At 41.6% G+C, this 18,968-nt stretch overlaps 1 long non-coding RNA gene across 2 annotated transcripts in view; it reads left to right on the top strand.

Moving 5' to 3' along the window:
• Window positions 1-18,968, top strand: part of LOC109136783 (uncharacterized) — an 83,702-nt gene that overhangs the window by 22,917 nt on the left and 41,817 nt on the right. Inside the window, exon 3 of one of the 2 annotated variants that reach the window (XR_003461583.1) lies at window positions 17,212-18,349. The exons of the other annotated variant lie outside the window; for it this stretch is intronic. This is a non-coding gene — a long non-coding RNA (uncharacterized LOC109136783). Of the gene's footprint in view, window positions 1-17,211; window positions 18,350-18,968 lie in introns of those variants that run through there. 2 annotated transcript variants of the gene reach the window in all.

Genomic DNA, 18,968 nt, shown 5'->3' with positions numbered 1-18,968 from the left:
AGACATGCAGTTTTAAACCACATCCCACTGGGCTCAAGACAAACACCCCGTTTATTACCGGTGGATGTCGGATTTTGGCCGGCGTGCCTATGATTCTGACTGGAGAATTTTATGACTCACTGTAAAAGTCAAAATTAAATGCAACAAAGAATGGATTTTGTTTGGCAAGGAGCTCAATGAATAACCGATGCTTCTTTTTATGTGTTCTTATGACTGAGCTGTGATTATTATCAGCATTGTTATCAGGGATTTGGCAAAATCAGAACAAATATTTGCATGTGTGTTAATGTGTCTGTCTCGCACGCATTCGTTCGGTGTGCTGCTTTTTCATAGATGCATGTGCGCATTTTTTCACCCCCCCCAGAATCTTCTGCAGGTCTTCTAATCTATCTGTCATTATTTCATTCACCCTCTGTTTGACACCACACCACTTAACCAGTCAAACCTCAGTCATGAGGCTGAACATGCCTTATCCCATCCAACGCGGAATGTCAAGTAGCATTTTTGAAGTTAAACAATCTTAGCAGGAGATTACTGACAGCAACAGCACACACACACACACACACACATTAATTGGACAAGTTGTTTCATCCAGTCAGGAGTTAGTGAGCAGAAAACCAACACTTATTGCGCAGTCAAGCTCAATCATGTTGCTGGCATTACTTTGTCTTTCCTGCTGGTTTGATATCTTAATTTACGTATCAAGAACAAAAAAACCTTATTTTATCAACAAGTGGCTGTCACTAACTTTTGCAGCATTTCAGTGTCTTATCTAATGAGTTTTCACAGATGTTGGATGATACCATGGATTTCCTGACAATGAAAAATGAAGGCTGATGATAAATAGGTTTTGTGGGTATGGTACTCCCAACAAAGTTTTATAACTTCATCATCAAGGATGCCGCCTTGGTTACAGTTACATTGCATAAATCATGGATGCTTACACGGAGAAGCGCCTGCGGGTATTTCCCAAAGCATGAGGATGAAACTTTTTACTAATAATATGGGGAGACTTCATCACTTAGTCACAGCAAAACTGCATAAGACATCTAATGACACGAGGAGGGAGTTTGATGCTAAAGGGTGATCACTGTTGTCAATACGGAACTACACATGCGAACATCTCCTTCAGAGAGGACGCACATCTGCAAACAGGATGAAATTGGAGAGACAGGACAAAGACAAATACCTACTCACCTACTGTATGTAGCCTCAAGCTGTTGTCCATGTACAACAACTTTACAATAAACTAACAATCTAACTTTAGCTCAGCGGTCAGACGGTCAAAATATACGAAAGGAAAACATGAGGGGTCGTCTGCTTCGCTGGAAGTAGGGCTCATGAAGAGGCGACCTTAGCAAACAACAACAAATGAGCACCCGGTCGACTTCCTCCTAAGTTAAGCTGTAGAAATACAGACCGGACAACTGGTATTAGTGGGACAATCATCGGGCCCTCACATTATTAATGACATAATTACCACACAGAGACAGAATGAGGGAGAGAGAGAGAGAGGAAGAAAGAAAGAAGACAGAAAGATGTGAATTTAAAAAGGAAACAAAGACAAAAAGCTAAAAAGGAGGCAGAGAGAGAGAGAGAGTTTTTAGAAAGAAAAGAGATGGATTGACATCCCCTTCAGGGGCTTGTAGAGAGGACATTTTCTCTCTATTTTGGGTGGCTGGACCCTCCCTCATTGTTAATTGGAGTCCTCGGCTGTATCCCACTGTCCCGTACTCTGGTGGCGCCCCCCAAGGTGCAGGGAATTACCGTGTCTGCCTCCCCTCCTCTATATTTAGGCCATTTAAGGTTGCACGGTTTTAAAAGGGAAAGTCAAAAGATGCCATTCTTCATGAATGTCTGAGGATATGAATAGGGTCGCCGCTTCTCTCCCTCCATCCCCTCAGGAGTTCACCTTTTCAAATATAACGAATGCCTCAATTAAAATCCCTTTCAAACACCATGCTTATTTTTCGATAACAATCGTCCACCGCTCCCCTTTAGTTCCCTCTACCTCTGCTCTCTCCCCTCTCCATTCTCTCTGTCTCTCCGAGGAGGGGGGTGTAAAGGGACATAGAGGGCAGATGATGCTCCTGTGTGAGGAAAAATCAAATGAGGGAGAAATGAAGAGACAAAGACAAACTTAGTAATGCAGACGAAGAGAAAAACAAGAGGAAACAGCAAAGGAGAGATGTGTGTGTGTTAGTGTGTGTGTGTGACATAGAGAGAGAGAGAGAGAGAGAGAGGTGTAGTTATGACGGGGGGATGGATGCAGGGCCTAGAATGATGTGAACCAGCAGATGGCAGGGTAAGAACAGTAATATGGCCAGTTCCACTCTGGCTGTCTGTAGCCAAACAGCAGGTCAGTGGGGAGTCCTCAGCCTTCACACACACACACACACACACACACACACACACACACACACACACACACTGGAAACAATACACACAAATGCAAGCACAGACATAAGCTTTTCTCACAAATGCATTCAAATACACAAAAGCACATCGTGTACCAACACAGTCGACATAGTGATGCTCACACGACAACATGCATTTACTTGTCAGACACATAAGCAGAACATATTAACACACACATGCAAGCACTCATTCCTGTCAGCAAGAAGAATTTCCACCTTAACTTTGTTTCCTCACAGGCCTGTCTGTAAATATTTACTAATGTGACACGTTTATTTTTTGAAATTTTTTTGCACATTAGTCAAATTTGTTCTCTCCTGCTGTTTACTTCTGATGAGTAAGTCCAAATAGTTCAACTGTCGCTTGCACCGCGTTGTCGAAAAGGGTTGCGGGTGGCGTGCCTGATGCAAGTTAAAACTCTAATGGTTACAAGACAGTTTGTCGCCATTTGAAGCTCAAAGGGAAATGAAACTAATGCTGAATAATGCGTTCTTAGGCCGTCATTAGCATCGGAATAGTGAAATGCATTAGTGCTCTATGGAAGATGGCTGGCTTTAATAAAAGACCACTTAAAGACGGCAAACAACAGCAAACAAGTAAATCTAAAAAACATGGTCCCGCTCGCTCACTTAAGACCCGTGGACATTATCAGCATCTGAACTGTATGGTAGTGGAGATTAACTGCCTGGTGTTGTTTAGCTTAGCTTCATCTTGGCTGCGTTCGATTAAGCTCTAGGGAGGAAACCAAAGACAGACTTTTTCCATTCAGTAATATCGACTAATTAATAATTATGTCAATTCCTCCTCTCCAGCTTTTGGTTACATGCTGGTTTTGCGGCCATGATCGCAACCGTGTTTTTTTTTTTTTTTTTTAACAAAAGCGTGCACGGCGATTCCGTTTACTGTGTCTTAAAAAACGTGCCTCTCTGCATGCAAATCCACACATCCAAATTAGACTGGAGTAAATGATGGTTTACTGTACATGTTGCACAGGGTGCAAGTCGAGCACAGAGGGTATAAAACTGGATCAGTCGCTGTTAGAAACTAACAAGCAGGCTTGTTGTGGAGTTCAGTGTGGTTTTTCATGGAGAGCTCCAGCTGTTTCGCATAGAAGAGGCTCAAAGCTATCTGTGCCTTTGCTAAGAGGCAATATATTTGAACATTCTCTCTCTCTCTCTCTCTCTCTCTCTCTCTCTCTCTCTCTCTCTCTCTCTCTCTCTCTCTCTCTCTCTGTCTCTCACCCCTGCTATCTGTTTGTGCTGGTCTCTCTCTCTCTCTCTTTCATTGCCAGTCTAAACCAATAATGTATGATATCTTTATCTTGAGAGTCACTGTAATATCATATAGCACACAGACATCCCCACTTGCCTTTTGGGCTTTTCTGCCTTTAACTCTGAGCGGATAGTCATCGTCGCGAGCGTCTCCTGACAATTTCCAAAATGCGATGTAATGGTTTGTTTATGATTATTTTCTGTAGAATTTGTCCCATTTCTTCTGACTGATGTTTATAGAAGAGTACACTGGCAAATTGGATGGTGAAATCCCTGGTGATTGTGTCCCCTACATATCCACCACAACGCCAGTAAATAAATCTCTCAGACTCCAATAAAATATGTTATTTCTTCCCTATGAATCATACAACATGGCCAGGCTTCATTTCTGACCATACTGTGTTGGCTGCAGGCTCTGAGATTTTTCAGAGAGAATTATAAGATATATAGAGTGAGACAGTGGTTGTTAAACTCTGTCAGGGAATACACATTTTCAGTTTCTCAAAAAAGAAAAAATGATTTTGTAAACTGATTTGGAAGCTTAACTGGTACATTATGCTGACTTTATTATATTTGACCCATATTGTATTCATTCCCTATTGGATTGCAGTAGTTTAGGGCAGAATCATTCTGCTTTATTTATTTATTTTTATTTTAACCTTTTTCTTAAGAGGTTTAAACCCTGTCTGTCTAAGATATGATGTGTTTAAAGAGCTGTATTTCTGCACTGTTTTAAACATCACACCTGTGCTGACTGCTTGTGTATTGTTAAAATCCCCCCGTCTCTTCTATTTACCCACTTCACCATCACTCACCCATCTTTCCTACGAGCCACTACCAGTGTTGGCCTGATATTATCCTCCTAAACCCAAACAGCAGTTTACTCGGCTGCTTTTCACCTTGCCGGGTCACAATGCAGCAGGCATGTCGAGGCAGACCTCTATTTAAAGATGGTGAAAATGTTTGGGTGGCTCAACCCTTTCAAATTAAATGGATGGCATCCCAGGGAGGCCTATCAAAAATGATTAAAAAGGGTGGAAGACAGCATGTGTGTGAAGTGTCAAGACGAGTCGGCACAGGCTAGCCGACCTGCTCTGAGAGCCAGGAAGCTTATTAGCATTTCAGCGCATAGCAACCTGCCTAGCCCCGAGCACTGATCTTAACACGGTCTGTCCAAAACTGCACCCCCCCCTCTCTCCCATTCCTCTTTCTCCTTCTGCATGTGCAAAAAAACATTCATGTCAAGTCGGTGGTTCACTCAAGTCAGGAATGCTTCTGTGTTAATGTCAAATCAGAGCTGCAGCCTGACACAGAGTGTTTGTATACGATAGTCTGAGAAGTTTAATGCCGTCCAAATACTGCGTGGGGGATAGCGAAGGTGATACCAAGTTCTCAGTTATCAGATCATGGCATCAGATTGGAGTGTTGAAATAGATTATAGCTGTGGTTTCAAACTTTCTGAGGTGGAAATTGAATTTGACTCAGGCTCATTAAAACAGTAAAATTCCTGTCATGTTTGGACCCAGCAGAAATGTCAGTTTTTATAGTGGTAACAGCGTATTTCTCCACTCGTGAAGCCAATATATTCTCAGGCAAATTTAAAGTGCCATCGCCAACTTTTACCCAAGTTTAGACATTAATTTGGAAGACCTTATGGTGATCTGTCTGCGGCAGTAAAGTACGTTTAAGCTTCAGTTTGATCAAATGCTGCTGGAGTATCTCAGTGAGCTGGTCAGGTGCTGCAGGCTAAAACCACAATCTGGACAAAAAGTGGCACTCTTTCATTTTTAATCTCTGTCATTCCCTTTTCTCATCTCACCGTCTTTGTCTGAGTCGGTATTGACTCCATGGCCAGGGAAGAACACAGCGGTACAAGCTCCATTTCCAGACACTTTTCTGACAAAGGAAGTAAAGTTGAAGTAATTGGTATGTTTTAACCATGGCAAGAGCATATGGAATTGCCCCAAATGAACTTCATCCTTCTCACTGGATGTTATTATAAAGGCACCATCCATAATTGACTGCACCGATTACTGTAATCAAGCTTAAGCTAAATAATAATGTTTCAGTCAAATATCAAGTATCACACACAAAAAATGTAAGGCTTAAAGATAATCTTTACACAACTAGTCATTTTTGGAATACATCAAAACATGACACAATAATAACCATTATGCCTCAGAAACATAAGCAAGCAATCAAAATCCTGTACTGTAGTTTCAAATGTTTCTCTTCCTCCCCCTTTTTCCTCCTCCGAGTTGCCGTGAGTGTCGCAACTGGACCTGGACGTTTAATCAGTCACCAGTGCGCGCGCCATATTTTGATATCAAGCATTTCACATGACTTTATTGACTCAGAGTTTCTATGCTCTTCTTCATTCTGACAGTATAAAGAATGGACTGGCGGCGCTCTTCCAAGATTGGAGGCCATTTTGTCACTGAGCTCTGTGCTCAACATTGTGACTAATGGGAAGCCCTGGAGGACTTTAGGAGGTATCACTCAAAAACAAAGTTTGAAACAGTGAGAAAAGAGGGTTGTATTCACAGATGCACTTTGGAAACACATATTTTAAGATTTTCCGACGCGAACCAGACTCGGCTTTTGTTTTGCCTGAAAAACAGGTTGCTTCTAAAATTGATAATTAAACTGTCATAATGTGCGCTCACATACAGCGGGTATCCTTTGTCCCCAGACTAGCTTGTCTCACTGAAGCGACCTTGGGAGGGGGAGCCTGCCTGCCTACCTTATAGCTCCCAGCTCTCCACAAGCCCCCACAGAGCATCTCATTGTCTCAAATTAAAGATAAGGTCTGCCTACTCTGTGTACGGTAGCTACCCTACCTTTGGCATGTGGTCGTTGCTAATTACTTTGAGCTGTTAAGGGAGACATATCTGGGGAGACAGGCAGGAGGGAGAGACCTACAAACCCAGTTTAAAAGAAGAATCTGATTTTCCCATTGCTCCCGATGGCTTTGTTTGACCTGTTGGATATGCATTGTTCTCTCACGGCCGATTCTAGGTTGGGTTATACCTGTTGTTTTGCTCTGCTGAAAGTGGACGGAGTGAATTCTTGCTGCTCTGGAGAAGGCGTTTGCAATCGTGTCTCAAATGTTGCATCATGTGTAAATAAATTGGACACGCTGCTTGAAAATATGTAGGGAGAGGTGCTGTTGATCACATTTGGTAGCATAATCTGTTGCATGTAATGTAATGTGTGTGTGTGTGTGTGTGTGTGTGTGTGTGTGTGTGTGTGTGTGTGTAGTAGGCAGGTCTATATGCCCTTAGGAAGCTGCTAAAGTCTCAGCCTCTCCTGTGACCTGGCCTTCATGTTAGTTAGTGGCATGGGAGCACTCAACTGTCATAAATAGGTGTAATTTGCTGTAAAACAATATCCGTGGCTAAACTTGCTCTGGGTTGTGTATTATTGAAAAAAGGGGAGAAAAGAACAAATGGTGAAAGCAATCATTAGTGAAAACAAAACAAAAGTAGCGTTAATCAATTTGAAACAGTAAATTAGCCGGCATAAATCATCGTCCGGGCTGCAGCAAACCATGGTGGTGGTGTCAGAGATCTGGTTTAGCGTGCTCGCTGCCTGGTAAACTGCTCCATTTAACTCCCCTCCGACTCCCACTGGCTCATTGCTAAATAAGGATATCAATTAGGCTAAAGCACTCAGCAAAGGCTCCCAAGTTAACCATCAGCCGAGGCATGAATGGATCTTTGGGGATATTGACTGCTGCGGCAATAGGTTTGTAAGTGGGCTGACCAAGGGGTAATTAAAGCAGCATTATCATGTTACGCCGTTTATGGTACTTCTGTGGCTCTATGCCGTCCATGCAAGCAGGGATGCAACTGAGAGATCATTTGCTTTGCTTGTTTTCTTGTAATCACGTGATTTTAAAACTGTAGAAAGGTAACTTCTAGGTGTGTCAGAGTACTTAAGTCTGATATGGCTGCCATAGAATCTCTTGTTTAATCCTCATTTTACCTGAGCCACTTTCACACCGTTCATTTCAATGGGAACGCCAATTTCCTCCATTCACTTTCTGTAAGTAATGTCTTTACATGATGTGAAAAAAAATCATAAGGAGTAAGCTCAAGCCTGCCTGCTATATAAGGTGGCCTTGATGTATGTGCAATTACAGCATAATTACAAAGATAATTACTGTATGGGCAAGATTAATAACTTTATTAGCTAAAATGGTTCACTTTTAAAAGAGGGAAATGTATACGTTGGTCTTGCGGATCTAAATTTGCTGAAAGTCAATTAACGGGCTGATTTTGTATCTCATTACTCACGTGTTTCACCTTGGAAAGGCACCTTGAGAAGCTAAATTTAAAATGTAAAAAAGGTCAGGAAGTCCCTTGTACAATTAAGCCAGGAGTTTCTAAAGAATTCCATCATTGTTGAGGGAATGACAAAGTGTCTATTTTGGCCAATCTAACAAGAAAGACCTACTTCAAAATTAAATCTTGTTAACTGTCGGACCAGCCTCTTCAACATATCTCAATTACCAAAGGAGGAAAGTTAACTACAGACTGCACGCGTTTTTTTCCCGACCTTTTTTTTCTTTTATGTCGGTTTTTACTGTTGTTTTTGACGGGGGCGGACCATGTTCCGCGTGCCTGTGTTTTGACTGAGCAACAATCGGCCCTTAAGCTCCTTTGAAACAATAATAACTTCTCCTCTTTAATTTAGCCAACCTAACCACGTTGCTCTGTTGACAGGGCTAGATTTGTCTTATCAAGACCTATTAACCATTTCCATTTTCTTATTAAATGCATACTGTATAATTTGTGATTTTTCCAACGTGATGTAATTATGATGTATCATTTCCCTCAAATAAAGGCCCTGTCCTCTCTTGGTGTTAATTTGAGCGTGTGAACTTTATACTTTGAACTAATTGGTTGCTGTCGAAATCCCCTGAATGTGAGTAATTCGATCAGGTATTCCATAACCATTGTACAATTTAATTTGAGTAATTTAATTGGATTTGACTGCTCATTTCTGGGCCACTCTCCACTCAGTATTCAAGAACTGCAGAGCTGCGGAGGTATCCTGAGGCAAACACACACGCTAGCTGCCACCAGTCTCTCACACCAACAGAGCTGGGAACTTCCCATTAGATAGCACAGCTGGATCAGACAGTGGACAACTGGATCACTGCTTTAAGATATGCATTCAATGTGGGTGATATGAAAGATCAAGTGAAACAAAATGTAAGGCTGAGATCTTTAATTTTAGGTGATGGCCAGTCTACACGATTATCCATCATAGGTCAGAGGTAATAAGAACATAATATGTTTACACAAGCTGTATTTTTCTCTATTCTACACTAAAACAGAGGGATTGCTCTTCAGAAATTGCATTAACGCAGGCAATGCCATCTCCTTTCATTGCCCCTCCAACCAATTGAGCTTGTATCCTGCACGTAATGTCATTCACGCTGCACCACAGAGGACTTTATCTGTCCTTAGAGGGTCAGCCATCTTGTCTTAGTGATTGCTGAGGCCTGGAGACTTGGAGGCGGCAGAGAGCAAAAGCAGCAGAGACAGGCTCCCCTGCCACCCTGATGTGCTGGGAAAAAACAGTGCAAGGACCATGCTGAGAGACAGAAAGGGAGTGAGAGAGAAAAAGGAGAGGAAGAGAGAGAGAGAGAGAGAAGGAGGCACGAAGGAAGAGAGAGAATCACAGAATAGAGATAGTGAGAGAAAGAGATGCCCATGGGCAAAACTGGCGCTGTCTTGCCTGGGCCCTCCTCCTAGTGCCAGAGACAGGGATGACGCTGCCACTCTGCATCAGCCTTATGTAGTATTCATAGCAGCAGGTCCTTCTAACACAATTTGTGACCTCCACCCCAGCAGAGGAATATTGGAGTTTAACAATGGGCGGCTCTGTAGGGAGCGAGCACGTCGAGACCCTGGCGAGCAACTTCCTCGTCTATTATTTCTCTTTTTATATATTGTGTAGAATGTGTCTTTTCTGGGAATTCCACAATAAAATGACTGTTATTTATCATTACCAACCTCTTTATCATTTAGTCAATAAAAGGCCTCTCACTTTCTCTCTCTCCTTCCCTCCATCGCAGTCTGGGAGTCAGATATCTGTATTAGTCCCCCCCTGCCTCGGGGCAAGCCGTGTCAAAAGCTAAATCATGATCAGCTATGGCTTTCTGGCTAAATTGTGTATGAAGGCCCCGGGCAGAAAAAGGTGCACATGCTCATTATTGGAGACACAGAGAGAAAGAGAGTGAAGTTTGCACACGCGCACTCAAGCCACGCGTACACATACACATACACACAAACAAAACAAGGATAAATGGCAACACTACACATATGCTAAGAGTACATGGGTCATGAGGATCTGCCGAAATAGTTCAAGCAATAATGCGAAGGTTTGACTTTCTTACATTCAGATCACCTTGATGTCACGACCCACATCAAAATGAAGATCAGAGTCGCTAAACTAATGAAATCCACCAATATCTGTGAGAAGTTATCCATTAAGACCTCCAACTTTACAGGTTTATCTGCCATACTGTGCTATGACATCACACATGCATTTACTGTAACTAACCTCATTCTTTCTTCATTACGACCCCCTTTCATTTCCAGCTCGTGCCAAAGAAACCGAGCTTAAATGCATTATGTTACAGTGCTTTGATATTTGATGTAAGCGTTGGAACAGACCCATGAAGATATTGTTACTTATCAGCCAAGTATCCCCAGGAATTATTCACCTCACCATCCGGCATTTTCAGTGTTCAGTGCCAACGTAGGAGGTAGTTTGCCCTTTATGTTATGTTATGTTATGTTATGTTATGTTATGTGGGATAGAAAGTGAGGGCGTGGAGGTTGGAGTGGCGGCATGTAGTGCATCAGACTTTCATGCAAGAGACTGAAGTTCGTGTCCGGCAATTAACCCCAGTATTAAGTGTTTTAGTTGCCTAAAGCTACCTGAACCCAACCCTGTCTCCTAGAAATTACATTCATATACTAGTTTGCAACATAGAAATGGAATTCTGTTTATGTTTTCTAATAACATAATGAGGACATATTGTTAATTAGTGTATATGTTAAATATTTTGTTTGTTTTTTGTACTAACTGAAGCATGCTCAACTTCTTTTGATACTGTTTAGGTAATAACATCAGTTGGTCAAGGTTAGTGATATGTCATATATCATGGTCAAACATTAAAATATTATCAAAAGTGACTTAAAACACTTTTGTAGCCTAAATCTAACCACATGGAAACCTAATCCTCATTGACGAAGGCTTTGTACATGCATCTGCCCGTGACTTGCATACAGTACATAGATGTAATGCTCCCTACGGTAGAAAAATGTTAGCACAGATCAACATCCAAGCATTAATTGCATTTCCTTTCCCAAATGTAACTTGAAAAACAAGTTTTTAGTACATAAATGTAATGCCTAGGAGACATGGTTGCTTAACCGCAGTTGCCATAATCATAATATTTCTCTGATCTTAATCATACTGCGGTTGTCGTGCACAGATAATGTGCTGTAGAAACTTATACCATTGAGCGCAAAAAAAGGGTCCACTATTCATGCCCTTGTGTGACAACAGGGTAATACATACAATCACACACACACACATATAATCTAAAGTTTCCAGATTGGTTGAGGCCTCCCCAGCTGTAGGACACATGTGAGATGTGAAACATCACCCTTGATTCCTACTGTACATTCAGAGCCTGAAAGCATCAGCTAGCTACCCGAGCATACAGGACTTGGTCTCCCCTTTAGGACATTATCACCTTGTCCAGTCCTCTGGAGGGCCCTCCTCTCCCCTGTGGGCCAGTGCTTCCTGCTAGCGCTAATTAATTAAGAGGGCAGGTTGGCCACAGTGGAGAGCGGGCCCTGAGAGAGAGAGAGACGCAGGCATAGACTGTGCACCACTCCTCAAACTTTCCCCGCTGAATTCCTTTTGTTCATTTATCCATCGTCTGCATCTTCACATATCGCGCTGTGATTCAGTCATCGATCTGTTGTTCTCACGATCCCACTGACACATCAATGACAATCTAATTCCGTTCAACGGATTTCATCGGTCGCTGTCTCCGCAAAGTGACAAGACACATTGCGGCCGTGAGTAACCTAATAAAAGGGTGCTCTGCTCAATCCAGATTAAGTCACGAGAAACTGTGGCTCCAGCAACGCACGGCACATTCATTTAGAGAGGCTTCCTAATTGGGGTTAGTGGAAGGGAGGTGAATGTTGCTTTGTTTCAAGTCATGGAAAACCCTCCCTAAGACCCTTTATTCATTTGTTTATTAGCATCCCGGTGTACACAAGACATTATTGCAATAATGAGGCAACATCTACATAATTCCACGCTTAACTAAATGGCCCTGAGGCCAAAATTTGCACAAATATTCAAACACAAGATCAGGTCAATAGCGTTGAGGTTAATAAGGGTGTAGATGTGAAACCTTGCTTAGAAACAGTACATCGGTGCGTAATTGAAACCCCATGATCTGCAGGTCAGGAAGTTCGTGACTGTACCAAAGTCTTTCACTGCTGGTGCCATGTTGCTCAAAAAGTCACAATGGGATAGCAGTGGAATGTGATATTTACAGCAACCCTGCTGTGCAAAATATTTGACGAAAACATCTGAATGAGGTAAAGTTTATTTCTCACACCTCTGCCTCCTTGTTTTCACCTTTATTTATGTGGACAGTTATTTTCTTCTTCTTCTATATTTGGGAATTCATTGGTGCTTTTTAAAATCCTGGTGGCTATTGGGGTATATGTTGGTGTATTTTTCCTGTTTTGCTATTGACTTTGTAAGTGTGTTCTGAATGGTTTCTGTCTGGGGCTGCTTCTTGAAAAAACAAAAAAAAGGTGTTTTGTTTCTGTTGGCCTTTCACTTCGGTCACCATCTTTCAGAAATCTGAAGTCTAAAAGCTTTAGCATCATTTAGCAGTAGCTCTGTTTGTCTTTAGCTGTAAAGCAACATGGTATTCTTGCATAAATGTAGTGTAGGTGCTGCCATTCCTCTAAATGCAAATTGTAGTTTCTCCAAATTATGCTGCTTAATGTTTATTGATGCTAAAATGCTACATGGCATGTATAAATAAAGATTTGCTTCATGCTGAAATCTGCACTGCTGTGACCTGACCTTGGCAGTGAAAGTCCGGCCTCCTACATACTATATTTCTGAGGTTCCATCAAAGCAAGCTAAATAAAAGCTCTCTGACAGGGGGCACCAGATGGCCTGGGCTTTAGACAGACTGGCATGGCTAGACAGACTTCTCAGTGTCACATTCACATAGACATGCACCCAGACACACACACTCATTCAAGCAGGTACATACACACGTGCGCACAGTGTCACAGAGGTCAATGTGCTAAGAATGGCAATGCCACTGTGAGTGCCATCTGGCAATCTGGGGTCAAGGTTACACCTCCGAGAGCTGTGACCTCAAGCAACTGAGCTCATTCGCTAAACGTTACGTGTATTCTTGTGTAGATCAGGCAGACTACAATCTGTGTCGACGACTTTTCTAGATTGTGTTTTGCTGTGTTGCATTGCAGTGTAGTCTACAACACATTAAACTGCACCCCGGTACTGTATGTGCACCTACAGCAGGACACATACCTGCATGCTCTTCAAATCTTACGACCCCATCATTTCCCCTTGACACGCTTTCTTTCCTCCTGTTTCCTAAACTCTACATAAACAGCGTGGGGCTTTACTGGCTTGTTTTCTGTCTGTCGGCGCGCTGTGCCAGCATCCGACACCAGCTCCCTGCCACTTTCACAGGCTGTAAACATCTGAGCAAGGCCTTTCATCTGGTCAATGTGGCAAGGGGACCCAGGGGCTCTGGATTAGCGCCACGATAAAAACAGGCTCCCGCACTTGGTTTAGCAGGCTTCATGCCCGCCACTGTGACAAGCTGTGTTTAAAAAAAAAAGCCAAAGGAGGAAAAAAAAAAAAAAGCTTCACAGGCCAACACCACAAATTAATAGTTTCCTCCAGAAGGCAAACTTGTTCCAGAGTAGGCTCATTAATTTAGCATTAAAAATGGCAAGAACTATTGGTGTTTTTTCCTGTTTTTCTTTGACTATTCTATAAAAAAAGTATGGTACACATCACGAAATATGATTTTCTGTTAATTATTTCCAATTAACTAGATTTTCATTTAAAAGGCATGTTCCTCAGTGTAAATACGAACTCATACTAAAGCCGGGAGTTAATAGAATTATATACATTTAACAGTGTTTTCATGATGCCTCGGCTTTATTGGATAGTGTACAAGTGATGAAGACTGAAGACAAAAAGGATGACAAACAACAAAAATCGAGTTAGAAAGAGTTATATTCCAAACATTGCAAGCCCGTGGCATATACCTGATCCTACAGAGCCACTATCTGCCCCGGGCTTTTTTTTTTTTTAACGTCACACTAAATCTTCAGAAGCAAAGTGTCAATCAGCACCATTGTCATCACAACAGATGATGTCATTCATCTGTCTATATATAGAGTCATATGGACACGGATATGTCTACAGTGTGTTTTATCTCATTGAAAGGGCAAGTGATTTTCTTTCACCGCTGTGTCAGGGTTGAGATGGACTGCGGTTCAACAACATTAATATTTAAGGAACCTCGGCAACCGGTCTCACCCTCATCCATTATTTGGGCGCTTTCTGACACTCACGGATTGTTGTCCCTGGGTGACACACAGACAGCATCCAAATCTTACCCCATATAGTGAAATAGCAGAGATGCTCATGGGTGACTTCTCCCGATGGAGTTAGTTCTGATTCCTTGTTTGATGAGTCTTTGCCCTGCTGGGAACCTGCAAATGTAAGCAAATGATTTAGTATGCATTTGTATGAGGCTGCATATGGACCAAGTGATATGATAAAATGCATGTTGAGTTAATTGTCCATCTACCTGGCTTGTATGATGATCAGCTAATATTTTTTCCTGCTTGAGGATTGCCACAGGGGAACATTTTGCCTTTTTCTTCAATCTACTCATCACCGGTTTGAAATGATGTGCCCATATGTAGCATGTGTGCATGGATCTCAGCAGCAGAAGTACATCTCAATCTCACACACACACACACACACACACGCAGACTCACATACCTGGAAATGATTTCAAGGACTCAGGGGAATGTGGCCCAGCCGACACCCCAGTTCTGACACTGAGAAGCAGCCCCTTGCTCACCCACCCCCCTCCTCAGCCTCAACTCCATGTCCCTCTACAACCCACCACCTCTGTGTCCTGTTTCTGGGGCCCCCTAATGCATCCCCAGACCCCTACCAGAGCAGAGGCTCTACAACATGCTGGAGCAAATCAAGTATTGACCTGAAGCAGTTATGTGCTGTAGAACATTATATTCTCATCCGGGTGGCGTGGTGACTGTAAAGAACACTCTGTTTGCCGTGAAACATGGCTTTGCTTATGCGCTCTGCTGCACGCCCAGGCGCCCACGACGCTCGTACATCAAGCGCCGGCCTTGTCGCTTGCTTTATTGAGAGGGAAAACAAAGGGTTGAGCCTGTTGGAATCATTTTTTCTCAGGACGATTTTTCAAAACAGCACCAAAAGCTTTCCTTTTGGGGTTTTGGGGTGGCCAAGGAGAAGAGAACGGGCGATAAAATTGATGAATGGCAGATTGATGGATTTCATTCCTCCACTGAGGAGAAAAACAAGAGAGATGCACATAAGGTTTTTTTTTTATGTTTCAAGAGTTTGAAAAAGTTACTTATGACAGATGAAGATGCTTGCTTGCACATTTCCATTCAGTGACCATAGCAGTAATTTTAGTAATAGTAGCTGTAGTTATTTATTAACCCAGTGGGACAAATGTTACGGACATCATAAACATTGACACCCTTCTTTATATGCAGATATACCTCAGAAATAAGGGATGTATGCTTATGGTCAGTGATATGGAAACGTGTATTCATAATTCCTACTGTCTACATTCTAGAAATACCGGAAATAAATGAGATATAACAGAGAAATAATGAATTTAGGTCATTTATGACTAATTGTTCACACTGCACTTTTAGATATTTTTCAAGGTGTGGTCAGATGAAAAGATTCTGTGCCTTTCTTTCAACTTTATTCTACAAAATAAAACTAGATTGTTTATATTATATTAATATGTTCTGTAGCTTGGGAAACGGTTCATTCTTATTAAAATTGTCAGTGATGTAGAAATGTTTTTTTTTTTTAAATTGCCACTCTTGTCTTTCTTCTCTGCTATTTGGCAGTCGGTTACAAATGATGCTAATGACAAGTTTTTTATTGAAGAACTCCTTTCATGCATACAAACAATAAGAACTCATGTCCATTGTGAATCAGTTCTCTGCCCGTGTCTTTCACAGACATTCAGTTGCCCTTTTAACTTTTCAAGCTCTTCTAAGGAAGTGTTATTCATGCAAAATGGTTCCTTTGACTTAAACACAACATTTCTTTACTACTCATTTGTTTTTAAAGTTATGTCTCAGTGGAAAACACAATTGCTGTCTGGATTACGTTTGACGGAAACATTTTTTGTAGGGAGGTAGTTGGGCCAAATACTGGTGGTAAGACAAGCAGGACTCCGGAGACCAGGGTTTGCATCCTGACTCTCGTCTGTGGTTCAAACAATAAAAACGCTTTGGTTAAGGCTATGAGAACAAAGTGGTTTCGGAAGTTGTGTATTGTGCTTGAATTCTCTGTTGACTTTTTCAATATTAAACCAAGACCACCAACTTTTCCTAACCTTAATATTATCATAAACAAGATCAATTATTTAGCTGCTATGAGTGGATACTGTAAAGCAAGAGGAAGGAAAGAGGAAAGCAACTTAATTATGTCGTAATTTTACTGATTCGCTTAGGCTTGAAAGTGTTGAATTAATGTAATCCCAGCAGCATTATGTTTCCTTTAAAATGTATTTGCTGTAATTTCTAGGAGACGGGGTTGAAGATGTCAAGAGCATAAAGTTTAGTGTATGAAAATATACTGTATGGTAACACCATTTAAGAGACTGCTCATAGGATAGTATAGGGTAGTAGACAGTAGGATTATGCAATGTCCTGGCAAATAATCACTGAACATCAGGTTGGTAATAAATGCGAACATATTTTATTTCAATCAATTGAATTTTAATAAGAAATATCATATTTAATCAGAAAACCACTTTTTTTTTCACCCCTTGCATTCTTTCTCCCAGTCAATACGAGGCCTCAGACTTTAATAATGAGCCATTAAACAATGTGTTTAGTAAATTGATCTGTGAAGAAACACACAATCACCAACAGCCACTAATGAGTTCCCATTTGTCTCAGAGAGCAGGGAAGAGACAGAACGAGCAGCCCTTCATCCCCGTCTTTCCTCTGTTTGATTCTCGTCCAATACGTCCCTCTGTATCCATCCATATCTCACAATCTCCCGCTATGTCTCTCTCTCTCTCTCTCTCTCTCTGTACCTGTTCTCTCTAACTCCCCCCCTCTCCCCTCCTCGTCCCCCCCTCCCCCCTTCCCTCCTGACACAGGTGACTGAACCCATGACTGTCCTGGCGTCAGAGGATGATACATAACAGCTCAGCCTCAAATGACAAATCCAGCCGACACTGGGCCGAGAAGAGACATATTGATTTTTCAATGATTAATAAGTGGAAAATAATTGTGTTTCATTAAGATGGATGGAGTTTCATTTAGTCCTGTCTCCTCTTCTTCACTTCAGCGCCAGGCAGGCAATCAAATCTGCTGCTACCACAACCCGTTAGCCTGCTATGGCAACAAGGCCCGCCACATGTGTTTCTGTGTGTGTGTTTGTGTGCCGCAGCGGTTAGAGTATTGGGAGAAGGAGAGCAATGTGAAAAGGAGATGAGAGTCTATCTCTCAAAGGTACACGTTTACTAGCAGCAACAGCAGAGTAAACTATACAGACCCCATAGAGAGATCAAATGTCGACCACAAGAACTCGACTTTTCATCCTGTGAATATTTCAGCAACACTGATTATGTTTACATACATAGAGATTTCCCCCCTGAATAAGATTTTTCAATCCTGGTTTTAGGTCAACACATTGAAAATATCAACACTTGGTCAGAATAACCCTGGTTAGCTCATGCCCTTATTATGGGAAACTAGAAACCAGAGACCAGCGGTGGCGATGACTGGCCAAACATTGGCACAAACGCTGGTCCCTCAGAATCAAAGAGCTTTTTTTTCTAGACTCACTCACCACTGTGTGGTTATGTAGATCACAGATGTGGAAGAGAAACCAATTCCCCCACTGATAGTAGCTTTAACATATACCAGAATGCACTGCAGATACAAGCCATGTTGCATTCTGAATGAGGGGCACAACTCAAGTGGAAAAACCTGTACAACACATATTGAATGTTGCACAGCCGGCCATGTTGCTTAATTATGGGAAATGTGGGAATTCACTAGACGGGTTGTAGGAAAGCAGCTAACCCATAGAAATACTCAGATAAACATCGCTGGAAACTGGTTTTGCGTAGGTGATACGTGCAGCCTTGCAGTGCATTGCGGGTATATTCTGATATGGTTTTGTGCAGTACTTAGCAGGTGGTAAATTAACACTGGCCACTGGCGTAGCGCTTGCAAATTCTGTTAGTGGCCAGTGAATCTGTCTAACCTTGTTATGAGCTGTGTTGTTGGCAAATCATAAGCAAGCATGGATGCAGTGAAAGGGATAATGTTTCACAGTTCTGCAGCTTTCTATATTTTCAAATAAAGATGATTATAGCAGTAGAAGAAGTAGAACAGTCCTACTTTTTCAAAATGTATGAAAAAAAATAAATAAATGGAGATTTGGCAACTGGAAACTGAGGTTGTTTGTCCAAAAAATGTATTTCCCACCGTGCTACTTGATATTTTTAGATAATTATTTCTTTATATGGGTTATGCAAGTCTAATTATTCCCATTATTTTACTGGCGGACAGTTTTATTTATGACTTCAACACAAGTGCACAACCTTGTTCCCATGTTTATTTATTACATTAAGGATACTGACTTGAACCATTCACTTTATTTTTAATATTACCTTGACCTTAAGAGCTTACAGTAATCTGGTTTATTATGGAAATACAGACCATAAAGAGATGGTCACCACTAATTAGTCAGTTAAATAGCTAGACTACATAAATGTGGTATTAATACAAAATCATTCTGAATAGCCTCTGCAAATGCAAACACAAGCTCAAAAATAAATATGAACCGAAAAACGGCCTCCAGTAGAAGACACCTTTGGTTTTAATGGAGGAATCACGCATCATG

Source organism: Larimichthys crocea, chromosome XXIII (genome assembly GCF_000972845.2).
Source record: "Larimichthys crocea isolate SSNF chromosome XXIII, L_crocea_2.0, whole genome shotgun sequence".
In the NCBI taxonomy this organism is placed as follows: Eukaryota; Metazoa; Chordata; class Actinopteri; family Sciaenidae; genus Larimichthys; species Larimichthys crocea.
Note: the sequence above shows the minus strand (reverse complement) of the source record. Positions and strands in the feature narration are given on the sequence as shown.